This window comes from Leptonychotes weddellii, chromosome 2 (genome assembly GCF_054177405.1).
Source record: "Leptonychotes weddellii isolate Sample4059 chromosome 2, ASM5417740v2, whole genome shotgun sequence".
NCBI classification, from domain to species: Eukaryota; Metazoa; Chordata; class Mammalia; order Carnivora; family Phocidae; genus Leptonychotes; species Leptonychotes weddellii.
In genome coordinates, this window is record NC_138370.1 from 28,499,558 (window position 1) to 28,508,461 (window position 8,904).

The following is an 8,904-nucleotide window of genomic DNA, read 5'->3' on the forward strand; positions in this document are numbered from 1 at the left end:
CACTCTCTCAGGAATTTGGAATTGACACAACGAGACTAAGTGGAGAAAGATGATGGTATTTGAACAAAAATGTGGTCATGTAGCATTGGGCACGGCTGTTACAAGCCAAGGCCATGAAGAAGTAAAAAATGGAGAAGCTCCCTTCCCTTCTCAGAGGTTTCCTTGGGAACAGAAGGAAGAGAGAGGAGGCCCCCAGGGTGCAAGGCTTCACGGAAGGTAAAGAAGAGGCTCCAGTCCTGGCTGCCCACCTTATTCCCCAGATAGCCTTGTCTCTTCTTACATGTCTATGAGAAGGACTGTTGTGTCCTTTCAGTGCATCCTGGTCATTTGACTTTGTTCGAGGGGCTTCTCTTCCTTATAGCCAAAGAGTTTCCACTAAGAAATTCCTTCATGTTGAGTTAAGGGCCCAATTTCTCATCGTTTTCAGCAGATCATCTACCCTGCTGATCATCCAGCTTCTGCCCAGGTTACCTGCAGAAGGCCATGGGGCTAAGGGTCTCTTCCCTTCCACGGGGGTCCCTCCAACCAAAGGCCCCACCACCCAACCAAGTCAGGCCATACTCCAGCTCCAAGCTGTGTGCAGCATCTGCACTCTGCACAAGCTGAACAAACCCAGAGCAGGCAGCCCCTTGAGGCCATCCCGCATCTCCATCAAAGAGCACTTGGTGCCCTGTGGCCTCACAAACTTCCCAAGGCAGAGGTTTGTCCCTTGGGGGTGAAGCCCCTGCAGGAGGGGCCAAGGGCCGAGCAGCCACTGCCTCAAGCCCAGGGGAAGAGGGAGTTTGACAGCGCCAAGGTAAAGCCTCTTTTTATTAAGACAACACAGCAAACTCTTTTTAACCACAGCTGACATCACTCTAATAAATCACCATCATGTCTTGTGGGATAGAAAAAGCCAAAACACTGTCACATTTGATTTTGCTGGCTACTCCCGTCTCGAGAACAAACCATGTGTTTTTAATCAACAACACTTTGTTTTGCATTTCTCAGACCCCAATACTCTTTAAATAGTTGCTTTTTACCAGAGGGCTATTTTAAACCCAGGGCCAGCTTCTTTGCAGAGGACATTAAGAAACAGAACACCATGTTACCGGTTCACCAGGCTTATCCCGGGCACTTTCTCTGCTGGGATGATTCTGTCTTGTGAGGTTCTGTCTGTTTCACAGGGGGCTTTCCTCTTCCCTCTTTGGGAATTTAATTAGATGTCTTCCCAGAAAGTTGGAGTTTTTTGGTTTCTCTAACAGGCAACCCGTCTGGGTTATGGGAAAACGGCAAATTCCCAGCCAAAGGAAACAGAGAAGTCACATCTGGGACTAGGATTCCAGAGGAGTGAACAAGGAGGTGACAGAGGAGGGGGACTATTGGCGGGGAAAGGAGCAGTAAAATAAGATTTCCGGAACGGTGCATGTCGATTTCTGCGTGCAAGTGGGCCCCAGACGTCTTGGAGGCGGATGTGCTCAGGCAAGCCCACTAAAGCTTGTCTGGGGCTCAGCCTTTGGATTTCTGGGAATGAGTGTCACCTGAAAGCAAGAGCAAACTGTGTGCAGGCACCTTCCCCTAAAAGGGGCTCCTTACCTGACTGCCCAATGCACCAGGATCTCAACAGTGATTGGCAGCTGGGTTCATCTTGTCCTGACATAGGTCTCCAACAACACCTGGCTTTAGAAAGACCAGGAAAGGGACTGCGAGAAGGCCCTGACCTAAACCACAGAAACACTCTATGCTATTTGCTCAACAGTGAACTTAAGCCAATTGAACGATCCAACCAAAAATATAGGTGTGGCTACGATGTGGTTCTGGCATCAACCACCAGCCCTCAGCCATGTGGCGAAATTCTTTTCCTTGGTGACTAGTGAAATCCTCCAACAGGGGTCAGGTTAGGGCTTCCTTCTTCCATGTGGTCCTACGTGCTCAGCCTCTGATGATGAGATCATGCATGCCACCCAGGGTGGTCCCAGGCTGATACACCCAGACCCACGCCACTGTGGGCATGTCAGAGGCCTCGCTTCCTGGCCCTGAGCTGGTAGTCTAACTGGAGAGGACTCTCAATTGTTCAAAGTGCATTCTTTCATGAAGAGTCTTCATCAACCATATAACTCTGGTTATTCCTTTATTCCATAAACTCATGAAATATGGCATAAGCGTAATACCCCCATGGAAAACCCATTCTGTCAGGGTCTTTTGCAAAAGTGTCTGCCCCCAAACACCCCAATCATCTGCAACTGTGTTGGGAGAAGGTGGTAGTTTATATATATGCCTGTCATTAGGGGAAAAAAGTCTTCCAGGCTGAGTGCTATCTGGAAGACCCTTTCCCACTACTCAGAAGCCCTTTGTTCTAGTCAGTTCTGTCTCTCCCACCAATGCATACCCTGTTTCATGGGCCAGTAGCAGTAGCTGTTTACTTGCAGCCTCACTGGGATCTGCTCTATGATTATACTCACCTATGGGGATTTCATTTGGCCATGTAAGCATCTTGGGCTGACTATTTACAAGGCCAGGTTAGGGATTACTCTTCCAGTTGGGTATTATAAATGGGTATTTAAACTCATGACCTGAGCCCTAAATATTCCATGGCAAATGTTTCCATTCATTTGGTTGTCTTCACAGAATAGGCAACCTGAAAAGATACTGAAATATTGGAAAACATCATCTGGTTGCTACTCACATGGGTGTTCAAGACTGGATTCAGAAGGAGGCGTGCATGCGTGCGTGTGTGTGTACTGAGGAGGACTGTGGATTCCAGGACAGTACCTGGTGGGAACACTCTTCACCAAGCCTCCGGAACTGCCTCTCAGATTTCTTCCTGTGTTCACTTGCACCTACTTCCCAGGTCTCCCATCCATGGCCATGGCCACGTGCATGAGCTATGAGGATCGGGGAAGGCTAGAGCCTTGCCACCCAAAGTGTGGTCCCCGCAGAGGCATTGGCACGCCTGTCAGCAATGCAAAGGCTCTGCTGCCCCACATGTACTGACTCAGAAGCTGCATTTTAGGGGCGCCTGGGTGGCTCAGTCGGTTAAGCGTCTGCCTTCGGCTCAGGTCATGATCTCAGAAATAGCACTACTATTTCTGAACCCTGGCTACACATTAGAATCACCTGGGTTTTAATGCTAAGGTTTAACCCGACACCAGTTAGGATTTCTAGAGGTGGGGCCCAGGCTTTGAAACGATCCCTCATCATTTCAATATATAGCCAGGGTTGAGACCACTGGTCTACAAGAATAATCATTTACTGAGCATTGGCTAGGTGCCAGATGTTGATTAGGAGTTTTACATAGACCGTCTTTATCCTCATCGCAACCATTGAAGGGTAAGCATGGCCCTCCCCATCTTGTCCCATGTCCCATAGGTCTCACATCAGAAACCACATTCAAACCAGAGCCTGAGCTCCAGGCACCACGCACCTAGCCTGTCAATGGTAGCAAGAGCCCCACAAACAGAAACAGCCGTGAAGGTCCAGGAAGCCCAGGCTCAAGGAACACAATGTTCCTCTCACAAACAGGCAAAACAGGCTGAAGCGGGAAGAGCAAGATTTGACAGATGACGCCACGCCGTGGAGACCTCCAGGTCAAGCTGGCCAGACCTTCCCTGGAAAGGCCAGGTACAGCAACTCACAGACCAAGAGCCCCACCACCCAGAGGGCACTGCCAGTGGTTCCTGCCTAGTCCTACCCAGAAAAACCAGGCCAGCCGGGGAAAGGATTCCAGCTGGTTTTATGGGACATTTATGAACAAAATGTACTTATTAGTAAATAATAATTATAGGAGAGCAGGTGCCCCGGGGAGAGCAGGTAACATGGGATTTCATTTTCTAATGTCCTCCATGAGCAAACCCTGTTTGAAATTAAAACATCCTTGCTGTCAACACGAGTGTTTAAAGAGACCCGGGCTTCTGTAATGTAAGCAGTAATCCTAATGTCTGCTGTTAATTGAAGGCTTCATCCTTTACCGGGTGCTTTCACATCCCCAAAAACATGCTTTTATCCCATGTTACAGATGAGGAAGCTGAAGCCCCGGGGAGATGAAGTGGCAGGCCCAAGGTGCAGAGCTGGTGACTGGGTACAGAGCTGGGCGTTAGTTCATAGGCGAGGCCAGTGCCTTCCCAACCACACTAATGTCATCCGATCAAAACTCGAATCCCGCCAGAAAAATTGTCCTCCTTCACTTCTGGAATTCCCTTTGCAGCTGGTCTTCAGAGGCTCTGGAGTCCTATGTCCCAGGCTGAACTCTAGGGGGCCATTCTTATTGTCCTCATTCTTGTGTCTCAGACTTAAGACAGCTATGAGCAGGAGTCTGGCGCCCAAGAGGAGAGTGGGGCCACATAAAGCTTGAAGAGCTTACGAGCACACATTCACACACACACAGATACACACACACACAGTGTTTCAACAGCAGGACATTTCACGGTAACGTTTTAAGTCACCCAAAAATTCTGCGTGGAAGTTGTGAGCGAAAGAAATCATGAACACGTCCAATATGGCTACCAAGTTATAAACGTCATCACCAACTTGCAAAAGATTAAGGAATCTGGGAACAAATTAGCCTGGTGTAGACAGTGACTTACGGAGAAGTCTCAGAGAGGAGTCAGAAAAGCCAACAACTTTAAATCCTGTAAAGTTTCTTAATCAAGTTACACTATTATTTGAAATTGGCAGAACACCAATGGATTTAGTCCAAAGACATAATATATGACTTTTTTTTTTTTTGGTTTTCTTTTTTAAGGGCATTAGGGTTTTAGTTCCTTTTTTCCTTCTTCTTGAGGGTTGGTGGGTTTGTTTTTTTTTTTTTGGCAATATGTCGCTTTCTTCTCTCAAATCTGTTTCCATCCAACATGCATAAAATGGAGCCAGTTCCAGGGAGCCCTACACCTCCCTTCTCCTTTTGCCCCTTGTAGAGCTCACTCCTTGATTAAACTAGCTAGCCCCATAGCCAGAAGCAACAGAACACAATTTTGTGCAAATGGCTCTCTCCTCTGCCTGATCCTCCCTCACAGTTCAGCTAACTCTACACAAAGACAGAGGGTGAAGGAACCCTCACCACAGAATCACCCCGAGATTATGGATGAAACTTCACCTTCAAAGGCTGCCTCCTTCTACATTCCCTCAGCTCACCTTCCCCCCGGGGGCTTTGTTCACAGTTCCAGACCCGCCTGCCCTTTGTACTGCTTGCCTCTCTGCCTTCCCGTCTCCCCCACCCCTACCCCCACCGCCCTGACTCTCCCAGCCTCTCCAGGGCCGCCTGGCTTCCTTCTCAGGGAGCCCCCAGCCAGGCGAGCAACTCCCCTCCCACAGGCCCTGAGAAACCCTGAGATCAAAGAGCTCAGCAGCAGGGCCAGGTGTCCATCCTCCTCCACAGGCCACAATTAATCAAGCCGCCTGACTCACAAGGAGATCAAACCCGGCCCCCCGCCAGCTGTTGGTTAAAGCTGGCCTTCAAGTTGCCCTCATTAAATTTGCTCTCCCTCTCTTCTCCCTGCTGACTCCTGTCCCGTGATCATCTATCTCTCGGATCTCTCTCAGCGCTTTTCCTGTCCCTTCCTCTCTCCTTCCACCGCCTATCAGTTTGTGTTTTCCTCCATTTCCTGGCTTCACCAGCCCCAGGCCCAACCCCTCCATCGCATGCCGGGCAGTCCCGCTCCGCAGTCTCTGTTCCACTCGCTCGGAAGTCCACGGTCCCCAGACTCCTCTCCTGGACCCTCTACTCAGCCCCTGAAGTTCCAAGAGGAAGCCTGTCCGAGAGCTATTTCCCCGGTCCTCAAGGCAAAGGATGGGTCCACCAACACAAAACTCAATTCACCTGCTGCTCTTGGCAGCGGACGCAGGCGTCTCCCGCACCGCACGTGCACGCGCACGCACAAGCACACGCGCATGCGCCAACCCTCCAAGCCCTCGGCGGGAGCCTCCCAAGGCAGCCCTCCGCGGGCCAGCTGGTCAGTCCACACCTTACTTCGCACAGTTTGCAAGTCTCCACCGCAAGAACCATTTCACCCGTGAACAAAAGACAGGGAACACCACCTACAAGTTAGAAAACGGGCAGAGATCCTTTCTTTTCCTTCCAGCTCTGCCCAGAATGAGGAAGGATGGAAACATTGGATCCTGACTTCTCCTCGGCTGATGTGTTGAGAATATTTACTCCAGTTGTCTAGGGTTTGTTTTTATACACTTTTTCCTACAACAAACACTGGCAAAAAAAAAAAAGAGGGAGAGAAAGAAAAAGAAAAACGAGTGCAGGCTGCAGAGTACTGCCCTCTCTTTCTCCGTCTCACTATATATACATCTATGTATTTTTTAACTTGTTTTCCATTTCAGTGGTTCTTAAAGCGCACAGGCGTGAGAAAACACAGATGGAGTGGAACAGGCAATGTTGTAGCTGTACGCAGAAGACATCACACCATGCTGGAGATTTTTAGAAGTCTTGGAAGACCTTAGGATACAGAGAGGTTTTTTGGTTTGGTTCCCCCCACCCCCTTTCCTTATATAGTTGGAATTTTCTCTTGCTTCCTCTCTCAGCTCTATTTCTCTATCCCTGGCATCACCTGCTGCCTCTGGGAACACAGAGTCCCTTGGCCTGGGTGACTGGGTCACTGTGGCTGCCCCGGGTTTGACCTCGGTTACCTGCCCGTGCTCCCCCAGCTGTGGCGAGGCGAGCCCTGGGGGAGGAGAAGCCATCCATCACCCGGGCAGCAGCACAAGCCTGAATGAGGGCGAGAAGGGTCAGCGCGGTGCGCACTTGGGCAGGTCGGAGGGGGTCGGGGCATTACAAATTGCGGAGATATCGGTGCCGGGCTTGATTGATGGCACTGAACGAGGGGCAAGATGCTGGCACCGGGACGAGCCCGAGCTCCAGTCCTCCACCGGCTTCCTCCTGGCCCACCCCCAGCGGCCCGTTCTCCCCACTTCCTTTTTCTTGCCTACTCACAGCCCATCCGTCAAACCGTGCCCCGAAGCTGACCTTTTGCAGAGAACAGCCAGCCTAAGAGAACCATTTCTTTCAAAAAACCTCACCAGGGGCTTTTATTCATGCGGGCAGGCCCACAGTCAACGGTGCGCCACCCCTGCTTCCTGGCCCCGCCGCCTGCCTCCTCCCCTTGTGAGTTTCATGAGCTCTGAGCAAGGAGGGAAAGGGGCGCCTGAACACATTTCTTTCGCAGCACCCCGGTTTCTCTCCTGACCCCAAACCCACTTTCGCCGCCGGTTGGCCCCGCGGGCCGGACAGTCACCTGTGGAGTCGTGGGGTGCTTGTCTTACTCTGCCCAGTCTGGCCTCTGGAAAGCAGTCATGGGTGGTTCAGAAAAGGCATCGCGGCGACCTCTGGGAGAAAAGCGAGAATGGACCGAAGAGTCCAGCTGGCGTGGGAGGAGACGTGCTCCGAGGTTGGGGAGGGCATGGATGCCTGGCTGGGCAGTTTCTCGCTGGCAGGGGGACCTGTCCATCTCTTTGGAGACCACACAGGTTGCCAGTCACACCGCTGCAGCGGCACAATAGAACAGAGTGGGGACATGTTGGGGCAAACGGTGATGGGAGATGTTTAATAGAATTACTATTAGGCTTCGAGTTAATGAATCACAACTGCAAGAAATCATGATAATCCAGCAGGCATTAATGACAGATTAGCTTCAAAGCTGCCATAAAAGTGCCATAATGCTTACCTAACGGCATGATTAATTCTCCCAGTACATAATGGCTTTATGGGGGAACCAGGCACCAACAGAGGCTTGACAGAAAGCCACAGTGAGATCCCCAGGGCGCCAGGGGCACCCCCACCCTGCCTGGACCGTGTGGCTTCCGCTCTGCCTGGAGGCACCTACCCCCACTGGATTGTGGGTAGACAAGGGCAGCTGCTTAAGCTTACCCCAGAGCTGTCTTGGGAGGGAGGCAAGGAGCAGTCCCTTGGAGTCCCTGCAGTGCTTTGCCCCTCACCAGGTAGCAGCTGTCCAGGGGAACCCGGGAGTCCTATCACCCCAGCCTCCAAGATAGGCAGCTCCTGTGACCAGCACTGGTGCTCAGAGAGCCCCATCCCAGTGCCCAGACCAAAGGTTCTAGCATGGAGAAGTCTGGAAAGAGTACAGGCGTACCTCATTTTATTGCACTTCTCAGATATAGCATTTTTCACAAACTGCAGGTTTGTGGCGACCCTGTGTCAAACAAGTCTTTCGGCACCATTTGTCCAACAGCGTTTGCTCACTTTGTGTTTTGTGTCACATTTTATCGCCATATCTCAAATTTTTGCATCATTATTATATTTGTTATGGTGATCTGTGATCACTGATCACAGCTCACTGAAAGCTCAGGTGATGATTAGCATTTTCTAGCGATAAAGCTCTGTACTTGTTTTAGACACAATACTATTGCACACTTAATAGACTACAGTAGAGTATAAACATAACTTTTATATGCACTGGAAGACCAAAAAATTCATCTGACTTGCTTTGTTGTAATACTTGCTTTATTGTTGTGGTCTGGAACCACACCCGGAACATCCCGAGGTTTGCCTGTACTGAACTAGGGAGCTCGCCACGACTGTATTCCTCACCAGCTGTGTGACCTGGTGGGTCCCTAAACCTCTCTGTGCTCAGGTCTTCGGGCCCTGAGTCTGCATCTTTAACTACTAGACTACCTCCATATCATGGCACCTGATAGTAAGCACCCACTTGTATTCCAGGCATGATGCAAATCTCCTTACATGTATTATTTCATTTATTAACCCCCCAATAATCTTATGAGATAGTTACCACTATTATCTTCACTTTACAGACAGGGAAACTGATGCCATACAGTTAAACTGCTAGTAAAAGTAAAAGCAGGCAATACTCCCTAGTTTCTCACTTCTCTATGAGCTGTCTCCACCCCGAATACCACCAGTTTAACTCAGGAGAAAAGCAGCTTGCGAGACACTGAACATCACCT

The 8,904-nt window shown here is 50.2% G+C and overlaps 1 long non-coding RNA gene across 2 annotated transcripts in view; it reads right to left on the reverse strand.

The window, feature by feature from the left end:
- Positions 1-7,739, reverse strand: part of LOC145717882 (uncharacterized) — a 102,028-nt gene extending 94,289 nt beyond the window's left edge. For both annotated transcript variants that reach the window (XR_014141381.1, XR_014141382.1), the window contains exons 1-2: positions 7,647-7,739; positions 7,218-7,308 (exon numbers count right to left, since the gene is read on the reverse strand). This is a non-coding gene — a long non-coding RNA (uncharacterized LOC145717882). The remainder of the gene's footprint in view (positions 1-7,217; positions 7,309-7,646) is intronic.
- Between the last annotated feature and the right edge of the window lie 1,165 nt (positions 7,740-8,904).